Consider the following 26,779-nt stretch of genomic DNA (forward strand, 5'->3'; position numbering starts at 1 on the left):
CCTGAGAATGAGATCTCTTCAGTGGGCACTAAGAACTCAGTGGTCGCAATTCTCAGGGAGAATGACAGATCTCCTTCAGGTTCCGGACAAGGTGGCTCGAGACTTTCAGTGGTGGGCCTGTCAGGAGAACATTTTGATAGGAGAACTGTTTTGGCAACCATGGCCGGAGATAACAGTAGTCACAGATGCCTCACTCATGGGGCGGGGAGCCCAGGCCAACGACTTGACCATCAGCGGTCGTTGGTCTCCTTCGGAGTCCAGACTACATATCAACCTGTTAGAGCTGAGAGCAATCAGACTAGCGCTGAAGGCTTTTCTGCCATCTGTACATGGGAAAATGTCCTGATAATGACGGACAACACAGTGGCCATGCAGTACCTCAACAAAATAGGAGGCGTAGGATAACTGCCTCTGTGCAGAGAGGAAATGCAACTCTGGTTTTGGTCAATCCAAGAAGGAATCTCTCTATCGGCAGTTCACTTAGCCGGAGAGAAAAACTTGACGGCGGATGCTCTGAGCAGGCAGATCAGTCTCCCACGAGTGGGAACTAGCTCAGGATGTCCTTCAACAGATCTTCACCCTTTGGGGAACCCCTCAAGTGGATCTGTTCGCCACCAGCATCAACTGGAAGTGCGATCAGTTTTGTTCAAGGGAATTTCCCCCGAGAGGAGCTCTAGGGGACGCGTTTGTAGTGGACTGGGAGTTTCCACTTCTGTATGCGTTTCCTCCAGTCCCTGTCATTCCTCAAATGATCAGGAGGTTGAGAAGGTTCCGGAAAGCCATGATCCTAATTAGTGGCATTGACATCTGCTAGGAGGGTGAGCGAATTACAAGCTCTATCTTGTAAACCCCCTCATACAATTTTTCATAAAGACAAAGTTGTCCTACAAGTGAAGCCTAATTTCCTCCCAAAGGTGGTTTCTGAATTCCACATCACTCAGAAGATTACCTTACCTTCATTCTATCCTCCTCCCCATCCGGGGAAAGAGGAAGAAAGGCTACATAGGCTGGACCGAAGGCGGGCTTTGAGCTTTTACATCAGCAGACTTGCTAGGATTAGACAAGCAGACCAACTGTTCGTAGGTTACTCAGGGCATAAATTGGGATTACCGATAACAAAACAGACCATTTCCAGATGGATTATTTTGGCATTCTGGAATGTTACAAACTGGCAGGGAAAGATCCTCCTCAAAATCTTAAGGCTCATTCACCCAGGGGTATGGCAGCCTCTTCGGCCCTCCAAAGAGGGGTACCGATTCGAGACATATGTGCGGCTGCCACATGGTCGTCTGCACATACCTCACAAAATTTTAGAACCTGGATTCCTCCTCTAGCCAAGAGACTAGATTTGGCAAAGCTGTGTTGCACTCTGTTCATTCTTGAAGGGGAACATGGCAATTTTACTCCCACCTCCAGTTACACACCACTGCTATGGGAGTCTATCAAGATAAGGGATACGTCGGAGGAACATCCCATCGAAAGAACGTTACCAGGTAAGAAGTAACTTGTTCATCCAGAACTGCACCTGTGGTTTATTATTAGTTATAAACTGAGAGAATGTTATTGAATTGTATACGGAACAATTACCTCTAATTGAATGTGTCCCCTACACACAGGGTCCTTCCAATCTCCTTGGTCACCCAACCTAGGAACTATTCTCTCATAATTTATATCCACTAATACCAAAATAGGATTTCAAATCATCCTACTAAAAGACCTCAACTTGGGCCTCAGCGATCCCAATGACGCCAATTGACGTGCATGGAATACATGTGGAAACTCCCACTTGTCTGAATTTGACTCCTACCAGATCATCTGTCTTCAAGAAACTTGGCTCTCGAACACCCCATGCTGCGATGGCTTTCTAGCCTTCCTAAATCCAGCACCAACAAGATCCAAGGGGAGACCCTCATCAGGTCTGCTAACATTAATCAAGATCGATCCCACATGGTCCATATTGGAAACCACAAATATCAACCCGTGGATACAAAATACAGTTATACAAATAACAAGAGGAGGCCCAGATCCTGACCCATCGATAACTCAACATGAAAGGAAAATTTCAATAATGAATCTGTATTGGAACCCAGCTGCAATCAACACCGAAACTTTCTTGGACAGTGTTTTCATAACAATTGACAACCTCACTTGTAAATACGCAAACATAGAAATCATACTGTGTGGAGACCTAAATCTCCATCTATGGCAAAAAGACGGACAACTTATTCCCAACGAAAAACTAATAACACATGCAAAAAAATGGATAAAATAAATCAACATCCGTAACTTATTACTCATTGACCATCCTACGGATGAAGCAAACAAGCCTCTACCCACCTGGTCCCGTGGCAAATCATCTGCCATAATTGACTACATTTATCTCTGGAAAGAACTGAGAGCCACAGTAGAAACAGTAAGCATAATAACAACGTCAAGGAGCGATCATAATCAACTAGTCGTACATGGACGAGACATCCCGCACCCATCACAGTCCATCCGACCTATCCTGCTAGAAGTCTGTACAGCTGGAAAAAAACTACGACTAACCCAACAAGCAATAGCCTCACTCACAAGACAATTCATGAAAACCACTCTACCTGACGACCAGAAATGAAACTACCAATGGCTACTTCAACCCTACTACAAACCAACTATACAACAAACCTCGCAGCCTCATCGACACTCCTACAACAAGGAGGTCACCGAAAGGAAATGGGCACTGAGAAAAACTGAGAAAACTAAAGAAAAGAAAAGACAAAGAATGGCTCACCAAAATAAAAGCAGCAAAACAAAACTACAACAATTGGCTCAAAACGCATCGCATGATGATACTACAAGCAGATGCAGAATCAATCTTACAAACCTACAAAACACACAACCTCCGTGACCTATGGAATCTGCTGAACAACAATTCAGCTCATCAACAAAAACTGACAGGAAATGTGACAGAACAGCGTTGGATTGAACATTACACAAAAATATACAAAGCGCGCCCATCAGAAACTGAAACGACATCAAAGAGAAAGAACATAAAGTGGACAGTAACCTGCAACTACCAAGACGTCTTTGACATCATACAAAAACTTAATATCTCCCGTGCTCCAGGCCCTGACGGGACTTCAAATGCAATGATAAAGAAAGACCCGCACTCATGGGCCAACCTAATGAGAAATATCATCACACATATAAACAAGTTAAATCGAATACCATCATCATGGAAAACTGCAACCATTGTACCCATCCACAAACAAGGACCGAGAGATGATCCGGCAAATTTCTGCCCAATTGTGCTTCTTGATCCCTTAGGAAAGCTGTTCGCGTCGATTCTACAAAAAAACTCAACCAATGGGCAACCGAGACACATCGCTTTTCAACAAGACAAACCGGCTTCCAAATGTTGGGACAAACATTAATCTACTTTTGCTAAACTTGATAAAACATGAAGCAATATACAATGAAACAAAAATCTACACGGCCTTCATAGACCTTCATATGGCCTTTGACGGGATATCTCGGCAAAAACTGTGGAACAAACTTGAAAAATGGAAATGCCCTAATGACATCTTGGGACCAATCAGACAACTTTATTCAAACACCTCTATAACAATAAGACTAACAAGAGAAAGCCACACAACTCTGAAAATACCAGCCGAAAATGGACTAAAACAAGGATGCCCCCTCGCAGCTGCACTATACAATCTCTTCACTGCAGACATCGAGACTCATTTACAATCTGACGACCTCAACCCTCCAAAGATAAATTCAACACCGGTCAAAAGCATGACTTATGCAGATGACATTATTCTCCTAGACAAGACTCCTTCAGGCCTACAAAACAGTCTCGGCCAACTAAGCAACTACATGAAACTCAATGAACTCACCATCAATACAAAGAAGACAAAAATAATGCAGCTTACCAAATCGATCAATAACAATGAGAAACAACTAAAAATCTATTTAAACCACAACCAGCTTCAAGAAGTAACATCATTCAAATATCTGGGAATCCATATAAACCAATCCAAATCCGAAAAAGAGTGGACTCTGAAACTAGAACAAAGGATCCAATACCTGGCTAGACAAGGATGCGCGATCCAGTGAAAATTTGGTAAATACTCCTTCAAACCCATAACTACATACTATAAACAAAAAGTCATCCCAACAATAGTCTATGGAACAGAAGCCATGATAAACGCAACGGACTACAGCTGGACAAAATTAGAAGCCTCCTTCTGGCGTAAGATCCTGCAGTTACCACCTTCCTTTCCAATGCCTCGGATTAGACAAGAAGTAGCAGTACAGTCCATCACTTCAATCGTCCAATGGAAACAACTAAACCTATACCGTAAGCTTCTCACTGACAAGAAAACATCAGCAATTCAAATCTTGAAGACTCATGATGGAGCAATGAACAACACAATGCTTGCCAAGTGGAAAGACAATCTAGAGCAATTTATGAAAACAGAAGAAATCTCCCACGAAATGCTCACGCTACGCCCACAACACGCGAAAACAAAAATTATGAAAAACAATTGGATAAAAACCCTGGAAGAGAAAAAAATATGCACCCTCAATCTACAATGCAAGACTGATATCAGATCTATCAATGAATTACCAGCTTACCTGACCATCTTCCCTGATGCCAAAATGCGAGCAATATACTTGAAAATCAGGATGAACACCATACCAAACCGCTTCTACCTAGCCAAAACCAGCCACATTCCTCCAAAAGAAGATTTCTGCCGCTTTTGCTCAGATACTCAACAATCAGAAACACTCTTCCACTTACTAATGGAGTGCAACAAACTTTCTGAATAAAGCTCCAGATTTGGGACATACTTTAAGATCGGAGAACAGACGATGGAAACTGAAGAGAGATGGACGGAGATGCTTAACGGTAGATCGTATAAACTCATCTTTACAATATGTCAATTTCTACAAGAAATTCTAAGCCTTGGTAAACCTATAATGAGTTAAAAGCAAACCACAGAAAACTGGAGACAAATGAAAAGTTAAAAAAATTAAACTATAACATTTTAAAGAAAAACAAAAATGACGCCAATGCGGTCTCTCTGGAAAATACCATCTCCCAACTAGGGTTCAAGCTCAGGATCAAAGTCCCAACACACAACAAAGACAGAACCTTGGACTGGTTAGCGGATCACAATTGCTCCACAACCATCCTTAAAAATGAGCCAATCACATGGTCAGACCATCACGCCATCTCCTTCTCCATCCAAGGGAAGACTCAACCGAACACTCCTCCAGCTACTATCCCACAAACCCTCACCAGGAATAACTGCAACATCACCTTTCAGAACCTTCGCCCTCTAATCCACAACAGCCTTACTCCCACAAACTATGCCAACCTACATATGGATAAACTTGCTGACCTCTATAATAAAACACTTCAATCAACCAGCAGCCCACCTGAACAAATGGTTCACTCTGGAGCTTAAAACCCTCCGGAATGCCAAACGAGCGGCAGAAGCCACTTGGAGAAAAACACCCAACCAGGCCAAGAAAACACTACTCACGATAGCAGCCTCCACCTACAAAACCTCTATCCTCAGGGCCAAAAAAGAAACCTATGACAACATAATTGAGAATGCCAAACCTGAAACAAAAGAGCTCTTCTCCATCCTCAGAGAATTTGAGTCCCCCTCCACACCCTTCCGAAACCTGCTTGAAAGATGCAGACTGGTGTGAGAGGATCCAGAAAGCCTTGGCAGACAGAATTGCCATGCTACAATCTAGAATGTAACAGAAAAAGCTCAGCCTAGCCAAAAAAGCAAACCCCCCACCACCACCCACCTCTGAAACTCCAACATGTCCCCTCTTCTCCTTTACCCCGGTGTTAACAAACGAAGTGGAAAGCATCATCAAAGGCCTCAAGCCCTCCAGATGCCAAGGGGACTCTTGCCCAGCTCCCATCATCCAGGAAGGCGCCAACAATCTGGCCCCTTTCATAACAGCCATAATCAACGTCATGCCCCTTCTAAAAAAAAAAACTAACCTAGACGCCAATAACCCAACCAACTACAGGCCAATTACCACTGTCCCCTACATCCTAAAGATCTTAGACAGAGTGGCCTACCTGCAAATCCAGAAGCACCTGGAAGAGAACAGCCACCTGGGCCTTAGACAATCTGGCTTCAGACCAAGGCACGGAACAGAGACAGCCCTCCTGGACTTAAAAATCCAGATGGATGAGGCAAAGGATAAGGGCAATTTAGCCATTCTCCTGCTGTTTGACCTCTCGGCAGCCTTTGGCCTTGTTGACCATCAGATCCTCACTGAACATCTGACGGCCTCAGCTGCTTTCTCTAACCAGGCGACTGCCTGGGTCCAATCCTTCTTAGCTGATCAAACCACGCAGGTCTTCTCTCCGGGGGATTCAGCCCACCCATCCCCATTCTCAGCGGCGTTCCACAAGGCTGGTGCATCTCGGCGACCTTATACAATATCTTCACAAGCTATTGTTCGGCCGCCTTGACAACCTGGGTGTCACATACACAAATTATGCTGATGATACCCAGGTTCTCATCACCCTATCAGGTTGCTATGAAGAGGATTCCAACAAACCAACAACCTCTACCTGGAGATACAAGCCTGGATGGCAGAACACGGCGTATGCCTCAACGATGAGAAAACTGAGCTCCACCTTGTCAGCTCCCAACCACTGCTAAATAAACTGCATTACACTAGCCAGAGCGCTAGTGTTTTCAAAAATTGACTACTGCAATACTCTTTCTCCGTTCCTCAGAACGCAATTTGAACAAACTGCAGGTGCTTCAGAATAATGCCCTCAGAGCAGCTGTGAGTATCCCGCGACACTCGCACATCTCCAGTTTTAGACAAGATGCCCATTGGCTCTCTGTACGAGTCAGAATCACCCTCAGATCCCTCGTCATTGTCCACAAATGCCTCTCCAATGACGCCCCCAAATACCTTGCAGACAAGTTCTTCAAACACACTTCAACCAGAGCGTTGTACCCACGCTGCCTATCCATCCCCAAATTCTCCCCAAAAAAAGCAGGCGGCTCCAGCTTCCCGGTCCTAGCCGCCAAACAATGGAACGCTATGCGAACCTTGGAGCAGAACCTTCCTTTTGGACCTTCAGAGCAAAAACAAAGTCCTGGGTCACAACAAGAATTCCACCACTATCTGACACACTAATTAATGTACTCGTTTCCTTTGTCGACCACCATGTAAGCCGGTCAACTGCACTTACTGTTCTGTTTTATCTTTTATATCTATACTCTGTTGTAACCTCCTCTAAGTCTCCGGCGCCCAGTTACCTCGGGGTTCGGCACGCGGCATAAATAAAGAAACTAAACTAAACTATATACCCCACAGTGCAAGTGGGGTTATTTGGCAACAGGACCACAGATTTGATTTACGACATAGAATTTAATGTATCTATTAAAAAAATCCTTTGAAAAAGAAAGTGGTGCCCACTCACCCAAGTCTCATGCTTATGATTAATTCCAAACCTTCCAGCCATCAACATTTGGTTTTGTTTAGGTCACTCCGAGTGGGACGGGTATGCCCAGAGCTGGTTCCCGAGCCTGCTGGGCCCAGAGACCAAAGCTATTCCTCACTTGTGATGCCCAATGAGGCTGAAACATGTCTGGGGATGCTTATGGTCTTGTGCAGAAGGGATGTGACCTAGCAGTTCGGGCTGGACTGCCTCTTTTGGGGTGGGACCAAACCTGATTTGCATATGGTCTTTCCCCTTCTGTAATGGCTTGACAGGCTGAACAATGATGATCTGGAGGGTTGCCTAGAGCTATGCATGTGGTTATGATTAATTCAAAACCTTACAGCCATCACATTTTGGTTGTATTCGTATATCCATGGCTGCTCAGTACCAGAATGGCGCTGCCAGTGTATATCACTGCTTGTATTCTCTGTATGTCTGCTTCCCTCTTGTACTGTCCAGACCATGAGCTATCATCTACTGCATGGGGATGTTTCACAGCATGTACAACTATGTTCATGCGACTTTCATTTAAAGTTGTTATCTGTTTGATGTAATATATGGCTGGCTGTGTACCCGAAAAGGGGCTGGGAGCTGGGCTTCTTGGGACAGACATTTCTCCCCCTTCCAATTGTGTACTATTTATGCTCTGGGACCATGGGTAAGGTTCCTTGTGACTAGCTGGGTTGCAACACACAAGGCTAGGGATGGGTTGTGGCGAAACAGCCACAATCTGTTTAGCTGTGTCTTACGTAGACCCCTGTCCCATGACTAGGTCATTAGTGTTAGGCAGAATCCTGTGCAGTTGCAGGTCCCTTAGTGAGCACTACAGAAGATTAAGACTACAGGTGAGAGCAATAAATCCCCTTTGGTATCGGTCTGTACCACAAAGATTTAGTTGGTAGTTGTGGCTGAGCAGTCAGACATATCTCAAGAGGGAGATGAGCAGTATTCAGGGTTTACACAATAGGCCTACAGTACAATGGCACAAGGAAACACTGACCAAAGCTTTGTATTAAAAAGTATATGTATATATATGTATTTTATACACTTCTAGTGAAACACATTTATCACAGTCATCAAGCAAGTTAAAATAAGTCAAAGAAAAATATACACACTCCCTAGTTAAATCGTAGACCAAGTGAACCAGAGTGAAAACTGAGCAAAATGGCACAGTAAAAACCACACACAAGGGATACTCTAGCAATTTCTCACAAGGGAGGGAAAGCACAAGTTATACAGAAATATCTTCTTACACACCCTAGCAACACTTCCCATAAGTTTGTGAACCAGTTTAAGCAAGACAGTGCATCAGTATAGAATATACTTAAATGAAAACTGAGCAAAATGGCACTACACAAGGTTTAGAAAGGGGAAGAAGGGATTCCGGAACTATCAGCCTCAGAGATGGCAGCTTAGGTGCTGAGCTCCTGTGCCTGCTGAATACTTATCCTAATGATTATGGCAGAGATTCCTGAACCTGTTGACACTGTACAGCCTGCTAAGAGGCAGAAGGGTGAGGAGAAGAGAGATGATAAGATTTTGGATCTGCTTACAAAATTGACATTGGATGTTACAGACATCAAATCAAGGCTGATAAAGGCAGAGGAGGAGTTTATGGACCTTACTGTCAAGGTGACTGCTGTTGAAGATCATCTTAATCTGATGGATGACAAGACACTGCGTTTGGCTGATCAGGTGAGGCAGTTGGAGATTAATAATGAGAAGCTATTAATCAAACTGTCTGAGCAGGAACATTTCTCAAGGAGAAATAACATCAGGATTTCCTGAAAATGCAGAGAGAGGCAATCCAATCTCCTTTTTGGAAAAGGCTCTGGTCTCCATGCTACATTTGGATCCTAAAATATCACTGGATATTGAGAGGGCTCATAGGTCCCTTGGGAAGAAACCTGCCTTAGGTCAGCGCCCTAGACATTTTATTGTTACATTTTTGAGATTCCCAACAAGCAAACTGATGCTGAGGAAGTCTCGTGAAATTGGAGACCTGGCATGGAGAGGGAATAGAATTATGATATTTGCTGACCTCAGTAGAGACGTCATGGAAAAGAGAAAATGTTTTGGAGTGGCAAAAGAAAAGGCACGACTCAAGAAACTGAAATATTATATGATTTATCCAGCAATCTTTCATGTGGTTGTGGATGGTCAACTACATTCTTTTCCTGATCATAGGAGTGCAGAGGCTTTTTTGACGGATTTGACTGATGTGGATTGTGAGCCTATGGAAGCATCATCTTCAACTCCAAAAACAACAAAAAAGAAGAGATAATTCTTCTCATTTTGGCGTACAAGTCATTTAAAAAAAAAAGAAAAAAAATTATTTGCCTTTTGGATTGCGGTTTAATGGTTTGACAGTTATTAAAACCGTTGGAGTTAGGTTTTAATTAGCATCTCGAGCCCGGAGACTTCACTTCATGGAATTTGAAAAGGGAACCTTCACTATGTGTTTGATACGTGCTCTTACGCACATCACGTTGCTTCAGGAAGGGTGACGGGCATGTTTATTTATGTGGCTGAGTCTGTGGAAGGCTGCTGCTCACTGTTTGCTGTGTTCGGCGCTGAATATATAAACTTCCCCATTGGATGATTGCGGTGCGGCCGTGTGGAATGCTGCTCACTTTCGTTTTCATTGTTTTCATTGTTGGTGCGTTAGGCGCTGAAGTGCTGAAGTCGTAGTGATGTGACCGAGTACCCGAGCACTGCTGCATGGACCTACCTGAGGTGAGAACTAGCTTTTCTAAATACGTGCTGGAATAACGTATGTAGACATGGCAGCAATGCAGTGATGGAGGACTGATTTTTGACTGATGTGCACGAGCTGAACTAACGTAGGCATTCTTCAGCAATCTTCACGTGGCTGTGTCCTCATTTGCTGGCGTATGTGTTCGACTGGGGACCTGACAATGCGAGAACTGCATTCGGGCTTTGGTGAATGCAAAAACTGAGGAATCAGTGTGTGATGTCGCTGGCCCTCTGGAAGGACCCAGTTCAAAAGAAGTGCAAGCCTGATTCCAGCTGAACTTGCAGTGTAGGGATTGTCTTCTCATGAAAAGTCCAGTATGCCAATTCCGACTGCCGCAGAATAAAGCAGTATAATTTATGCGGGAAAGCGGAACCGCAATATGGCCTGTACAACAGACACTCTCTTCCCGTGCATGTGCTCCCTCCTCATCTCTTAGGTCGAGCAGTATCATAATGAGCACGGGATCAGGCATGTTTGCGAAGTGTACGTGGTGGAATGTGCTGGCCTTTATACTATCTTGTGCGTTCTGACAGAGTGACTCATTTTGGTCGGCAAATCACTTGCTCCCATTTTTACCTCACTTGCTCGACTTTCTGATTGCAGTTAATGTTGATGGGCATTTCTTGGAGCACATCATTTGCCCAGTTTGCTTACAGGAGTCGCAAAAGATGACTGTGTGGCGGGCGTGTTGGCGGGAGTAGTTTGAGTTGCGCATCTGAGTTGTCAGATTTGACCTCCCCAGTGGATCATATGGTCAAAAAGTTTGTAAAGGATGGTTGTGAGCATTTGAAAAACATGCAGCACCCTGTGTACGGAGAATCCGGCAAGGCATTTAAAAAAAAAGAAAAAAACGTTATTTACTATAGATATGTTCATACAGCAGACATACATTGACATTGTGTTACAACAGTAGTGCGTTTAAAGGGATGGAAATCTATTCAAGTTCAGGCGGGTTCATAAAATGAATGAAGCACTGCTTGTTATAAGTACAGGGGAAATCATACCATGTATGAACAGGGTTTTGTGTGTACATATTACATATGCAAAGCAATTAGATGGTTTATATACTGTAGGTGCATTTCTGCTTTGCTTCCAACTCGTTTCTTGTTGGCCATGACTGCAGTTATTGCATTTATGATTATGCATGGACATATTCTAAATGGCTGGTGGACGGCCCCTTTTGCCAAATGAAGACAGTTTAGGTTATTTCTGTAGGCATGAGGGTGTTTGTAATGGCACGATTCTGTGAGAAGTGTTTTCTAATTACCATATGGTCTGCCAAAATGTGCATGTTCAATTCCTCAATACTAACATGCTAAAATGAAAGCTCGCTACTGGTATTTTGTTTGTAGCATTTGTGATCGAGGAGTTGTTTTTGGTGCCTGCATTAAGGTTTTACTATTGCCAGAGACAAGAACTTTCCATTTAGCTGTTTTTTTTTTTTTCACCATTGTTGGGTACTGCGTTTGGGGGAATATCAGCACGTCTTGAAAGTCCTCCAAAATCTCCCCAGGCCGTCATGATATGTCAGGCTGCTTTGAGATTGAATGGCTTATCTATTATTGTTCGGCTCACTTACATTGCCCGTATGTGTTAGGTGAGGCAAGTTTCAGCGCTTCACAATTCCATCTGTTATGGCTGAGTCTGTCCAAAAGAGCCTGTAAGGGTGTGAAATGCATTGAAAGTTGATGGAAATTATCTGTTAGCAATCACCCATTTACTTTTTCTCTTGCTTAGCTTTTCTTTGAGGTTTTATGCTCAGCTAATAGTTTAATTGAGGCAAGGCAAGACAAGGGGGGTAAGATAACTCTGGTTAAACGTTGCTTTATGTTTCACTTGATCTGCCTTGGACTGACTTATGTGTTCCTACTTTGCCCATGACTTCATGTTATGCAGTGACGTTTGGTGGGCTGGAGTCTCACTAAATCACTATATTGGCATCTAAAGTTGCATTGGTACAAAGAAATGCAGTTGTTGGGTGATGTGTTTTTTATGCTGTTTGCTAGGAATTGTGGGGTGGCTGTTAGTGTTGGCCAAAATATTGGAAGTGGCAAAGGGTTGTGGGTACATGCTGTAATGTTTGTATTTATTAATGCTTTTGGAGTACTCTGAGTACTTTGGGTCGGGGGTTGGCAACTAGACTCATTTGTTAAGGGTATTTGAGGATGATATTTTAATAGTAATTGTTAGGCATAGGATTCTGGGGGAGATAGTTGGAATAGGGTATGGTTATGTATATAATGGTGTTTTGTTGAAACCCAGGATGTGTTGGGTTTCTTGCAATCAATAAAAGAAAGTGTGCTTTCAAGGCCTCGGTTAGAGGGGAACTGATGAATTGGACTGCGAGAATGCGTAGGACGGGCGAAGCCAGATTGGATGAGCTTGAAAAGGAATTGGGAGATTTGCAAAGAAAATATGCTTTATCAAGAGAGGAGAATATTAGGCTTAGGATTTTAGATGTTAAGGAATTACTGAAAAGTGAGATGAATTCACAAGTTGAGAGGGGTTTGTATTACATGAAGCAAAAATACTGGGAGCAAGGGGATAAGGCAGGGAAGTTATTAGCAAATAGATTGAAGAGTTATTCAGAGAGGGTGTATATTCAAAAAATTGTTGATGAATCTGGAAATATGGAGATTAAGAAAGATAAAATTGGTGAATGTTTTCATTCATTTTATGCGAAATTGTACACGGAAGACATTTCTCCGCAAATGGATGATTTTGATAGGTTTTTTGGGAAAATTGTCCTTCCTGTACTTTCTGAAGAAGGTAGATGTTGTATGGAAGCCCCGATTACCATCCTAGAGGTTTTGTCGGTAATTGAGGGAATGAATAAAGGTAAATCTCCGGGGATGGATGGTTTGACGGTAGAATTTTATCAAAAATATGGCGAAGTGTTGTCAGCGGTTTTATGTGAATTATATAACTGTTTTTTGAGGGAAGGGAGGTTATGTGATTCAATGAAGGAGGTAATCATCACGGTGATCCCGAAACTTGGAAAAGATGCAACTAGGTGCAGTAATTATCGACCTAGCTCCTTGCTTAATGTAGACCTAAAAATCTTTACCAAAATATTGACGGTGAGGCTCAAAAAATATATGGGTGAGTTAGTAGAGCAATCTCAGACAGGATTCATGGAGAGAAGATATGGATATGATAATATTCGAACACTGTTGGACATTTTGAGTTTGCTAGACTCAGAGATAAAGGATATTTTGTTGATCTTTTTAGACGCAGAGAAGGCCTTTGATAGGGTGAATTGGGGCTTCCTGAATTATACACTGTTGAAATTAGGTTTTGGTCCTTTGTTTATTAAAGCTATTCAAGCACTTCAGAATGGCATATCGGCAAAGGTATGGGTGAATGAGGGGTTTTCTATGTCATTTCCATTGTTTAGAGGCACACGCCAGGGTTGCCCTTTGTCGCCACTGTTATTTAATTTGGTATTGGAGCCCTTGTTCGCATATATACGTCAGATGAGGTGTATCCGTTGGTTTGCTGTTGGAGATGTGGAAATCAAAGCTTTGGCTTATGCGGATGATGTTGTGGTCATCTTGGATGATCCTGTTGTAGGGGGTCATGTATTGAAGGAGGTCTTTGAGGAAGTGGGTAAACTATCTGGGTATCGGATCAATTGGGATAAAACTGTGTTATTTCCGGTGAGGGCTTTGCATGGATGTGAGCATCTGCTGGGGTGGCATTGTAAATGGGGATATTCTAGTGTCAAATATTTGGGTATCTATATTACTCAAGATTTTAGAAGGCTGGTAAATTATAATGTGGACAAAATTATTGAGGTTCTTAGGCGGGATATTATGAGATGGGGACATGTCAATCTAACTCTTTGGGGTAAAATTAATGCTATTAAAATGATGTTGCTGCCAAAGGTTCTGTATGTTGTTCAATCTTTGCCTGTGCTTTTTACAAAGGGAGCGTTTGCACGTATAGAGAGATTATTTCAGGATTTTTTGTGGGGATTTGGGAAGAGGGCCAAGATTCCCAGGTCTATTATGGTCAGGAAAGTTAAAGATGGGGGTTTTGGGTACCCGGTGTTGAAAAAGTATGGTAGTGGTTTTTTGTTAAAGAAAGTGTCTGATTACACTGGTGAAATTCTAAACAAGTTGCCGTGGTGGGTACAAATTGAGATACAACGGTTTTTGCCTTATGATATTAAATGTTTGTTTTCTTTTGGAAAGTTGCCTAAGAAGGTGCAGTGTTTGAAGGCGGTTTTGGCTACTAAAGAAGCTTTGTCGTCATGGATAGTGGGAACTGGACAAGGTCTTTATCTTTATGAAGAGGCTTCCCTTTGGCATAATCCTGGTCTGCAGTTTAACAATAAGGTACTGAATTGGAAAAGTTGGGTTCAGAGGAGTGTTTTTACTATTGGTGATGTGTGGAGTGCTGCAGGGGTAGTACCTTTTGCAAGTTTAGTTGAGAAATTTGGGTTAAGGAACAGGGAATTAAGAAGGTATGATATTTTGGTAACTCTACTATCAGAACGGAGAGACATGTTGGGCGCTCCATTTTTGAAGGAACCAGAGAATTTTAATATTTTGGAAATTGGACTCCAAAAAGTGTCTTCTTTTATGCAGATTATGCAACCCGATGGACAATGGTTAGATTCATGGGACAAGCTGAGTCATGGACAGAGGAGTTGGGCAGAGAACCTACGCCAAGAGAATGGGAAAAGATTTGGAGAGTGCCGACAACTGCCAAAGTGGATTTGCAATTACGCTATATACATCAAAGGATATTGGGCAGAATATATTGGACCCCAGTTCGTATGTGTAAATTGGGATTAGTTGGTGATGATCAGTGTTGGGGTTGTGGGAAAGAACAAGGTACTTTGATACATATGTTATGGTATTGTGAAAGAGTGGTGAGTTTTTGGAGGGAGGTTATTGATAGGGTCGATCAAATTTGGGACATTGTTTATCCACGCACTCCCTTAGCGGTCATCTTATTATCTTATTATTGTTGTCATGATGCCTTCCCCCGGAGCACCAGGCCAGGCCCAGCACCCCCGGGAGCAGGCCTCATGCCCCCGGGTAAAAACCCAGCAGCCCCTTATAGGGGCTCTTTGGACATTGTCCTGGCACCGTTGGCGCCAGGCTCATATTGGACATCAGTCCAGGCGTCATAGGCGCCAGGCTCATATTGGAAGGTGTTTGGTGCACTTACCTGAAGCAGACCATGCTGCAAGATTCAGGCCTCCCTGAGGCCTGAAAGGGACTATTTCTTCTATGGGACTATTTTGCCACTCGGGCCTGGCCGGGGAAGGATACTTACCTGGAACTACTTGGAGGGGCTATTTAAGCCACGCCCAAGCAGCAGCTCACGCTTCGCGTTGTTCTGCATCTAGCAGCTGGACGCTTACCGTGTCTGCTCCTACATCCTGCCTTCTGCCACGCCCGCCAGCATCCTGGAACACCTGCAAAGGGAGAAGAGAAGAGAATAGGAGAAAGAAGAGTCCTTACCTGCTAAATCCGCATGCCGGAGACATTTCGCCGACGATCCTGAAAAGGAAGACATTCATTTTAAAAGCACATCGCATCGATCGCTGCAGCGCCGCATTCCACTCACCTTTACTAGGCGCCTCCATGTTCATCAGCGACCATCTGGATCCGCAACTACATTTCAGCGCCTAGGGAGAAAAAGACAAGAACAAAGGTGAACTAGGGAAGAGATTAAGAAAACCGTAATTAGCCATCATAAGATTTACCTGTTGGGTCATTCCCACTTCATTTCGGGTCGGTGCCGCCTCCTGGCATTTCCGGACCCCGGCCCCTAAGGGGAAAAAGAGACATCAGCGTTAGTGAGCGAATGCTAAGACATTACCTGAACGCTCATCAAAGACTTACCTGATATCTACTGGAACTGCACCTTTCACTTCGGGTCGGTGCCATATCTCCGGCATTTCCGAACCCCGGCCCCTATGGGGAAAAGAAAGACACAAGCATTAGTGCATTAATGCAAGGACACTAAAGGAACCTCTCATCAAACAACTCACCTGAAGCTCGACAATCCATGATCCAGTGAAGTAACTGGATTACAACGCGCCCCTGCATCAGAAGCAGGATGGAGAGTTCATCCTTTAAAACCATAAGGTGAGCCTTAGCAGGGAACTTCGGAGGTGGTCAGAGAAGAGCGAAGGGGGAGGTGGGAGTAAGCACACTACTCTGCAGAGAGTTAATCCCCTTTCTCCATCTGCAGAAGGATCTTCCTACGGGTCAGACAAGCAAGAGTTGGGGGGTCGAGTACAGTTGGTGTTCTGAGTCCTGCGCATCACGTTCGAAGGGGTCGCAGCCATCCAGACCAGACCCACGCCTCCGTGGGAGCCAGGTGAGCGTTACAGAACGCGAAGCCTTCCTACAAATTCCCACCCAGGCGCTATGGAGACTTCTGAGACAGATCAGTTGGCCCAACTACTGGGGGAGTTACGGGCCGAGGTACATGCCGCTCGTCAAGAGACTAACGCTCTTAGGAGGGAAGTGATTGTTTCAAAGGAACGAACTGATGACCTGGCTAGGCAACTCTTGCAAGGACAAACTCCTTTACCCGGTTCCGGTGGAAAACCGCTCCAGCGGTTCCAAGTAACCCTGTGGAGATTAATCTACCTGGAAATATGCCGCTGGCCCCGCCTGAACGTTTCGCTGGGGACCCCAAACGATTCGCCATATTCATGAATCAATGTCGTTTACACTTCCTATGCAGACCTGGGGCCTTCCCTAATGACCAGACCAAGGTAGCCTTTGTACTGTCATATCTCAGCGGCTGTGCTGCCGATTGGTCAGTTCCACTGGTTACTCAAGATGACCCGGTTCTTCGTGATTTTCAAAGATTTCAAGCAAGCATGGAAAGGTTATTTGCTCGACACTCTCAGGGGCAGGCTCTGGATGACGAACTTCTATCCCTGCGACAGGGCAACCAAGACCTCTTATCATACATTGCAACCTTTAATAGACTAATTGTGGAAACTGGGTGGCCTGAGGATAAAAGGATCACGTTATTTTATCGAGGTTTACGCGGAGAACTTAAAGATGTCCTGGCCCAAGTCGTAAATCCACCCCAAGAATGCACTGATATATAGACTTGGTGGTTCAACTGGATCACAGGCTTCAAAACAGAAAAGCAGACCGGTCCAAGTATGAGACCCGGGTGTGGGTCAAGACGCATGTTAACCCCAAAGGTGCCGAAGTTCCTGAGCCTATGCAAATCGGAGGGGTAAAAGGACCTTTAACTCAAAAGGAACGTGAAAGGAGGCGGCAGATGCAATTATGTCTTTATTGTGGGGCCTCTGGACACTTTCTACGAGATTGCGCCCAAGAAGGTGGTAGGAGCTGCTGACAAAAACCATGTGGAACCTGATTCGGGAAACGGACACGCCCGACAAGCGTAGAGGTCCGCTTGCCGAGCTTGAAATCTAATTCTCAGACCTCGCATTTCATCATGCCAATGGTCCTCGTAGATCCGGAGCAGCCGAAGCGGTTGCATGCAATAAAAGCATACATCGATAGTGGGGCTATAGGAAACTACGTGGACCGTGAATGGGCTTCTAGGATTAATCTCCCTCTTAGTCCTAAAACCAGTAAAGATGTCATCACCACAGTCGATGGAACCGAAATCGCTTCTGGACCGGTAACACATTCCACTGCTGAGGTGACACTTATATGTCAGGACGACCATCGGGAGGCCATTGTGTTTGATGTAATCAAGGCTCCACAGTTTCAAGTTATTCTGGGAATTCCTTGGTTAGAAACACACAATCCTAGAATTGATTGGCGAGCAAAGAGGATAACCTTTCCGGATTGTGCACAAACCTGCTACCTGAAAATCTGAATATTAGTCTAGCTACTGTAACCACTGTCACCATGCAAATACCTCCGGAGTACCAAGACTTTCAGGACGTCTTCCAAAAAGAACAGGCCAACACGTCACCTCCCCACAGGTCGTACGATTGCCAAATCGATCTGATGCCCGGTGCACAACCCCCTTGTAGCAGGATCTATGCCCTTACTGAACCTGAGAATCGACATTTGAGACAATATTTAGATCAGTACCTAGCCAATGGTTTCATTCGCCCGTCAAAGTCCACAGCATCCTCAGCTTTGTTCTTCGTGCCTAAAAAGGAAGGCGACCTTAGAACTTGTATCGACTACCGCGCACTGAACCAGATAACTGTCAAAAACCGGTATCCTCTGCCTCTGATCCCTGAACTCCTTGACCAGGTGAAGGATGCCTGTGTTTACACCAAGTTAGATCTCCGGAGGGCTTATCATCTGGTGCGAGTAAAAGAAGGCGACGAATGGAAGACTGCCTTCCGCACTAAATATGGACTATTCGAGTACCAGGTGATGCCTTTCGGATTATGCAACGCGCCTGCAGCCTTCCAATTCTTCATGAACGATGTCCTTCGGGAACTCATTGATGTTTGTGTTGTCGTATATATCGATGACATTCTTGTGTACTCCTCTTCGGAATCTGATCACAGAAAGCATGTCAGGGCTGTTCTTGAGAAATTACGCCAACACAAACTGTTTGCAAAGCTGGAAAAGTGCGTTTTCCATACCACCGAGGTTGAGTTTCTTGGATTCATCCTAACACCTAAAGGAGTTCGAATGGACTCACGAAAAGTAGATGCCATCCTCAAATGGCCATCGCCTAATTCGGTGAAAGGTGTCCAAAGAATGCTTGGTTTTGCCAATTTTTATCGCAGATTTATCCCGGAATTTTCACGTGTGGTGCAACCCATCACTGCGCTCTTGCGGAAAAATAAACGCTTCGAATGGACCGAAGAAGCCGAACAGGCCTTTTCAAGAATTGAAAACTAAATTTACATCCGCACCTATATTGAAACACCCACGTCCCGATCTCCCATATATAGTTGAAACCGACGCATCCAGCTTAGCCATGGGAGCTGTCCTGTCTCAAAGAGATCCTGAAACCAGCCAGCTGCACCCCGTAGCATTTTGGTCCAGAAAGTTCTCGCCACCTGAGGTAAATTATGCAATCACCGACAAGGAATTACTCGCTATTAAGTCCGCCTTTAAGGCCTGGCGGCATTACCTTCTTGGCGCCAGGCATACCATCACAGTGATTACTGATCACCGTAACTTACAATATTTAAAAACTGCCAAGGCTCAATCGTCACGTCAGCTCCGTTGGGCCTTGTTTTTTGCTGAGTTCGATTTTGTAATCACCTACCGTCCCGGTTGTAAGAATGGTAAAGCGGACGCTCTCTCCCGGATAGGAATGGGAGAAATAGACACAAACTCGGAACCTGTACCGATAATCCCCGAACAAAGAATTTTAGGGATAACCTCTTTACAAACCCTTGAAGACATTCAAGCTCGGGTAAAACAACTCCTGGATTCCACAGCCTTACAAGATTGGATCCAAAAGGGGTCTCACTTTTCTGTCGATAATGGCCTACCTTACTTCCAAGGACGCTTATTTCTACCAGAAAAAGAATTGCAAGAACTGGTTATTTCCCGTCATCATGATACTCTGATGGAAGGACACCCTGGCACACCTTGTCACTAGATTTTATCACGGACCTACCCCCTTGTAATGGATATAATACTATTCTTGTTGTGGTGGATTTATTTTCCAAGATGGCCCATTTTATTCCATTAAAGGGGTTACCTTCAGCTTCTGTCCTTGCCAAGGAATTCCTCGAAAATATCATCCGTTTGCATGGATTCCCGTCCATATTAGTCTCCGTCCGGGGAAGCCAATTTATTTCTCAATTTTGGAGAAAGTGTTGTCAACTGGCACAAATCGATGTAAGACTCTCAACCAGCCACCACCCACAGACAGATGGTCAGACGGAGAGAACGAATCAGACCCTTGAACAATATCTGCGATGCATGTTGCACCAATCAGAGAGTAATTGGAAGGACATTTTATGGGTGGCCGAATATGCATATAATAACTCGGTACACTCTGGGACTGGACAAAGCCCCTTTTATACCCTAAATGGGTATCACCCTCGTACTTCAAACCTGGACTCACCTTTGAGCCTCGAAATGCCCGCAGTGGACCATCTGCATTCCATAATAACTCAAGCCTTCAAGAATGCAACTGCACATTTGCAACAAGCTAAAGGAAAATACAAAAAGAATGCTGATTTACATCCGAGTGAGGCGCCCCCATACCAAATTGGAGATCAAGTATGGCTAGCTACCAAACACCTATCGCTCAAGGGACCTCGAACTTTTAATCCCAGGTATTTGGGCCCTTACTTAATCAAAGCTATAATTAATCCAGTGGCAGTCAAGCTCGATCTACCAGCTAACATACGGATTCACCCCGTTTTTCACGTGTCACTCTTGAAACCAGTGCAACCTGGAACCAGGTTAATCAAGCCACCAGAACCAATCCAAATAGATGGGGAACCTGAATTCGAGGTAAAGAACATTTTGGATTCCAAGGTGTCTAAGTCAACACTTTTCTATCTAATAGACTGGAAAGGATACGGGCCTCAGGAAAGATCTTGGGAACCCAGCGACCACGTACATGCACCTCGATTGGTCAAAAAGTTCCATCGGAATTTCCCGGACAAACCAAGACCTCCGGAAGGAACGACCTTGGGAGGGGCCTTGGGGGGGGGAGTGCTGTCATGATGCCTACCCCCGGAGCACCAGGCCAGGCCCAGCACCCCCGGGAGCAGGCCTCATGCCCCCGGGTAAAAACCCAGCAGCCCCTTATAGGGGCTCTTTGGACATAGTCCTGGCGCCGTTGGCGCCAGTCTCATATTGGACATCAGTCCAGGCGTCATAGGCGCCAGGCTCATATTGGAAGGTATTTGGTGCACTTACCTAAAGCAGACCATGCTGCAAGATTCAGGCCTCCCTGAGGCCTGAAAGGGACTATTTCTTCTATGGGACTATTTTGCCACTCGGGCCTGGCCGGGGAAGGATACTTACCTGGAACTACTTGGAGGGGCTATTTAAGCCACGCCCAAGCAGCAGCTCACGCTTCGCGTTGTTCTGCATCTAGCAGCTGGACACTCACCGTGTCTGCTCCTACATCCTGACTTCTGCCACGCCCGCCAGCATCCTGGAACACCTGCAAAGGGAGAAGAGAAGAGAATAGGAGAAAGAAGAGTCCTTACCTGCTAAAAACCACATTCCAGAGACATTTCACCGACTCACCTTTACTAGGTGCCTCCATGTTCATCAGCGACCATCTGGATCCGCAACCACATTTCAGCGCCTAGGGAGAAAAAGACAAGAACAAAGGTGAACTAGGGAAGAGATTAAGAAAACCGTAATTAGCCATCATAAGATTTACCTGTTGGGTCATTCCCACTTCATTTCGGGTCGGTGCCGCCTCCTGGCATTTCCAGACCCCGGCCCCTAGGGGGAAAAAGAGACATCAGCGTTAGTGAGCGAATGCTAAGACATTACCTGAACGCTCATCAAAGACTTACCTGATATCTACTGGAACTGCACCTTTCACTTCGGGTCGGTGCCATATCTCCGGCATTTCCGAACCCCGGCCCCTATGGGGAAAAGAAAGACACAAGCATTAGTGCATTAATGCAAGGACACTAAAGGAACCTCTCATCAAACAACTCACCTGAAGCTCGACAATCCATGATCCAGTGAAGTAACTGGATTACAACGCGCCCCTGCATCAGAAGCAGGATGGAGAGTTCATCCTTTAAAACCATAAGGTGAGCCTTAGCAGGGAACTTCGGAGGTGGTCAGAGAAGAGCGAACGAAGGGGGAGGTGGGAGTAAGCACACTACTCTGCAGAGAGTTAATCCCCTTTCTCCATCTGCAGAAGGATCTTCCTATGGGCCAGACAAGCAAGAGTTGGGGGGTCGAGCACAGTTGGTGTTCTGAGTCCTGCGCATCACGTTCGAAGGGGTCGCAGCCATCCAGACCAGACCCGCGCCTCCGTGGGAGCCAGGTGAGCGTTACAATTGTATAGTGGTCGACGGGATGTGAGTTGGGTGATATCGTGTGGGGTAATCAAAGTTTTGTTGGTGGCGGCTAAACAGGTGTTGAGGGTCTGGAAGACACGGAAGAAGCCGATGGTGGAGGACTGGATTTTAGATGTTAGAATTGTATCCAGACTTTAGAAAACGATGTATTGTAAACAAAACAAGGAAACCCTTTATGAGGAAATGTGGGGGAGGTTTATTGACCTTCATGGATGATGCTAGATTAGGTTCTGGAGTGGAGTGCATTGGTCTATTAGCATTAATATATGGGGAGGGGGTTTGTGTTGTCTATGTGGTTGTTTTGTGTGGTCTTACTTGTTTGTTGTCATTTGTTTGATACATCTGGCTTTGTTTTAGGTTAGTCCTAAGTTTCATATGGTGGAATACAGAGTTATGGTTTGGAATTGTGTGCCAGAGTCAGTGGTACAGGGCAAGGGCCCAGGAGCAAAATGTTGTTGTAGCTGCAGTCAAGTCTTTAGTTAACGATTTTGAAAAGGTGGATGCAGAAGGTGAAAGACAATGTTAAGAGAAGGGGTGGCCAACCCAACAGGTGGGTAAAGGATTTAAAGCACCTTTAGCTCTATCGCGAAGAAAGGGCGGCCTGGCCGAACAATGTACCTTTAAAATGAAGAAGTGGCTCCTTCAGTGGTGGTTGTTCCTAGTAGTTCCTGCAGTTCGGGGGATCCAGCAGAGGAAGAGAGGCTCTCATCGTGGAGGAAGGTTCGAGTTACTGCACTACCCAGGGATGAAACCAGCCGCGGTGCTGCCCGATGAATAAAAGGTATGCTCCTTTAAATCACGGTCCGGGTGGACTGGTGCCTGGCTATCCGGCCTCCGAGTTTTGGGTACTGGCGATTCGACCAAGGCAGGTCCAGGGAGGCGATTGGCAAACTGGTTGGCCCCACCAGCTCAAGGGAAGAAGGCTCTTGCAGATGAAAATGTTCTCTCGTCGTGTGGAGAAAAGTGGTGAGATGCTGCAGCAGGGCTTCACCGGTGGTTCAGTCGTTGCAGATGTCTTTGGCTTCTCTCCTCTTCGTCTTCTTATTTCCAGTGGCAACGTCTTGCTCTTCCAGTCCTCAGGGCCCTGCTTTTATGCAAAAAGATCCCCATTCATACAGACTAGCTGTCACTCACCCAGTGGAGTGGTCATCTTGGCGGGAGACCCTCCAGCCTATCGGGATAGAGTGCGACATGGGTTGCGAAGGCAACCCTGTCCAGGGGTCCTACTCCCCCTCCCACACAATGGACCCACCCCAGACTCAGTGGCGCCGAAAGGAGGGCTTCTTGGCAGAAGCCTGCCAAAAAGACGAACAAAGGATCCCCGACCTGGGTTAGGAGTTTAGAGAAAGACACGAGAAAGAAGTTATATTAAAGTTCTGGCAAATAAAACCTACCGGAGTAAAGTTAATATAAAAATAAACCGGCGGTATGTTAGAGGCTGTCAGAAAAAGTGGTAGCCTCGAACAATGGGAAAATCCAGAAACTTTTGAGAGAGGGACTGTACGGTACCCTCTCGAAAATGAACATAGGGGAAAAACTATGAACCCCTTCCAGTACCTCCATAGTAAGATGGGTTGTACTGGTTAAGTTAATAAAAATTGACTAGTAAAGTCAATTGGGACTTTACATGCCCTGGGAGACAAGTCAGTCCCAGGGTATGGAGTCTGTTTGGGGGTCGCTACGACACCCCTGTGTCACAGCACGGAGGGTGCTGTGTAACACATGTGAATAAGGATGGTTCCTATGCGGTTGAGAAAATCCCATAGACATTAAACACAAAAATAGCCTATAACACACGTAGCAAAAATGCCTAAGAGTGGGAAAAAGTGTCTCACTCTTAGCAGGAGAAAAAAACAAACACTTCAAATCCAGCAAAGCTGCTGGCGGACTCTATAGGTAAGGGAAATTAGCGATAGAATCAGAATTCTCCCTAACAATTAGACCACATAGTGGTCATTAGAGAGGTTTAGTTAGCCAGTAAGGGCTTTAGTGACAGGATCCAGAGTTTAAATATCAGATTAACCTGTCTTTTAATGTGTCGATTACTTGCATTTACTACCCTAATTTCTCCAAAACCAGTCATGTGCGTATTTAATATTCATTAATGACACTGCATATATCTTTTTTTTCTGCGCTTCAAAGAAAAATTATAGTTATATAGTTGTCTTTTGTGAGTAAACTTTTTTGTTTAAATACATTTTTTTTAAACTGCAATTCATAAGAAAAAAGACTAAGTTGCCACTTTATTATAGTCATGTGCGTGTTTAATATTCATTAATGACACTGCATATATCTTTTTTTCTGCGCTTCAAAGAAAAATTATAGTTATATAGTTGTCTTTTGTGAGTAAACTTTTTTGTTTAAATACATTTTTTTAAAACTGCAATTCATATGAAAAAAGACTAAGTTGCCACTTTATTGTTCTACATTAAGTTGGCACTCGCCTACCTCTGATTGGGTCAGGTAGTTGGAGCGGAATTAAGTTTAATATTTGGAGTGGAATTAAGTTTAGTGTTTCACCATATCAAAGGAGAAGGAATTTCAGGGATTGTCTAGTAGAGACACCCGCCAAGAAGTTGGCAACAACACGGAAAGGGATGTTTCCATGCTTGCAATGGAGCAATTGTGGATATATATAGAAAGGGAACTCATTAAATCATCCACACACTGGAGAAAAAATAAATCTCAGTGACTATGCGACATGCAACGCAGCAAGCATGATATATGAAATAAAGTGCCCCTGCAGACTCTATTATGTTGGACAGTCCAGAAGAAAAGCGAAGTTGCATTGGAACGAACATAGATCATGTATACACAACAAAAACGCGACCTCTGCAGTGGCAAGACATTGGGCAGGCAAGAGACACAACCTAGCGCAAATAAGTTTCTAGGTTCTAGAAGTGGTAAACAGAAAAGAGCCACATGAAATATCCAGAGGAGACTTGACAGGGGAGAATTGTTTTGGATAGAATGATTAGGGACTCTTGCACCAAAAGGCTTGAAATGAGGAAGTGAACTTTGCTTGTTATCTGTAGACCTAATGTCACTCATTAAGAATGTAAATGTATTCACTTATGCCAATGGTGAAAGGCTAAATATCTTCAGTTACCTCTAGGTCTAATATCGCTCATTGTGAAAGTTATTGTAGCCATTCAAAACCATTAAGCAAGTTAGAATATTTACTGACGATGTGTGATGCCTATGAAATCTCTAGTATGACCCCAAGGACAAGAATGATTGATCACTCTCAACATGACACTACAGTATTAACTGTAAAGAAAGTTTGGGTGTATACATGATCGGATGTTTTTATGAAAATGTATGAACTGTCAGTAAGGTGGTCATTGTTATACCAACACAAGGTTTATGCCATTAATCAACGTTCATGGGATAACATTTTCATTTGCATGTTCCAGTACATCACGAGGTATCCCCTTGGTGAGAAGCACGGAGGAATGACATATGAACATAGTTCATCTGTATGCATACCGCATTATGAATAGGTATACATATACACTACGCCTCTCCATCCAGTCTCCATACGAGAGAAGAGTGCACGCCAACAATGTCAAACTGTTTAAATAGCACACAAACATTTGAATTGCATTTACTCAGCCAATTGGGCCATCTAGGAATTTAATCGCCTTGTGACAATTACGAATATTATAATTCCATTTTATTATCACAATCTATGCTAAATTGGTATTCAACTCTAGACAGCATTAATGCAATTAAATTAATAATGAACGCAATCTAATCCCGTTCCCCTGTTTCCATGGGGATACGGGACGCGAGGCGCCGATATGTCAGCACGTAGGCTGCCGTGCCGTGACGCCTCGCAGTATCGCCTTAACAACATAGGATACAACTAAACATTAAAAGAGCGCGCTCACAGGTGGCTTCACTACTTCAGCAGACGCTGCAGGAGAAAGGTCAGATACACGCGGCTTGAGATACAGATACACACATGAAAAATAGGACGTTGACAGTAATAGTCACCTTATTTTTGCAGCATTCTACTTACATGGGGAAATGCAACTTTAAAGACTGCAAGGTAAAAACGTGCTTCTTATTACATACATGTATATTTTTACCATATGAAACACAATAAGCTAAGAGTATAGACCGATATACATGTTTCTTTTTCTTCTTTCAATTTTTTTAAACAACCACAGCCATACAGTTTAGAGATTAAGGTACATTTTTATCTAATTTAAATGCCTTAAAATAACGTAATGTAATTGAATGCATAATGTTCACAACAGCACTTACCCTGAATTCATTTTGACACTGTAAATGGACACACATGGTATGCAACTTTTGATTTATTTATTTACTTATGATTTGCGTTTGGAAATTGAATTGACATGTCGTATAATTCATAAAATGGTATGATTAAAGCCCTGAGGATGGAGAATCACTCTGAAATGCATAGGCTCTCTAGCCACGTTTAGGCTTGGGAGTTGCTTCCCTAAAAATTGAGCCATGTTGAATAAATAAAGGAATTCCTTTTTATAACAATGGAACTATAAGAACTACGTATTTCTGATTTCAAAGGAGGGTTGGATACCAATTGAATAAT

The 26,779-nt window shown here is 44.2% G+C and overlaps 1 protein-coding gene across 3 annotated transcripts in view; it reads left to right on the plus strand.

Annotated features, from left to right (window-relative positions):
* LOC138529247 (phospholipase A2 inhibitor and Ly6/PLAUR domain-containing protein-like) overlaps positions 1 to 26,779 on the plus strand; it is a 1,133,868-nt gene that overhangs the window by 1,000,142 nt on the left and 106,947 nt on the right. For 2 of the 3 annotated variants that reach the window (XR_011284606.1, XR_011284600.1), the window contains exon 1: positions 9,988 to 10,222. The exons of the other annotated variant lie outside the window; for it this stretch is intronic. The gene's annotated coding sequence lies outside the window, so the exon portion shown is untranslated. Of the gene's footprint in view, positions 1 to 9,987; positions 10,223 to 26,779 lie in introns of those variants that run through there. 3 annotated transcript variants of the gene reach the window in all.

Source organism: Ambystoma mexicanum, chromosome 1q (genome assembly GCF_040938575.1).
Source record: "Ambystoma mexicanum isolate Mex_15411 chromosome 1q, UKY_AmexF1_1, whole genome shotgun sequence".
NCBI lineage: Eukaryota > Metazoa > Chordata > Amphibia > Caudata > Ambystomatidae > Ambystoma > Ambystoma mexicanum.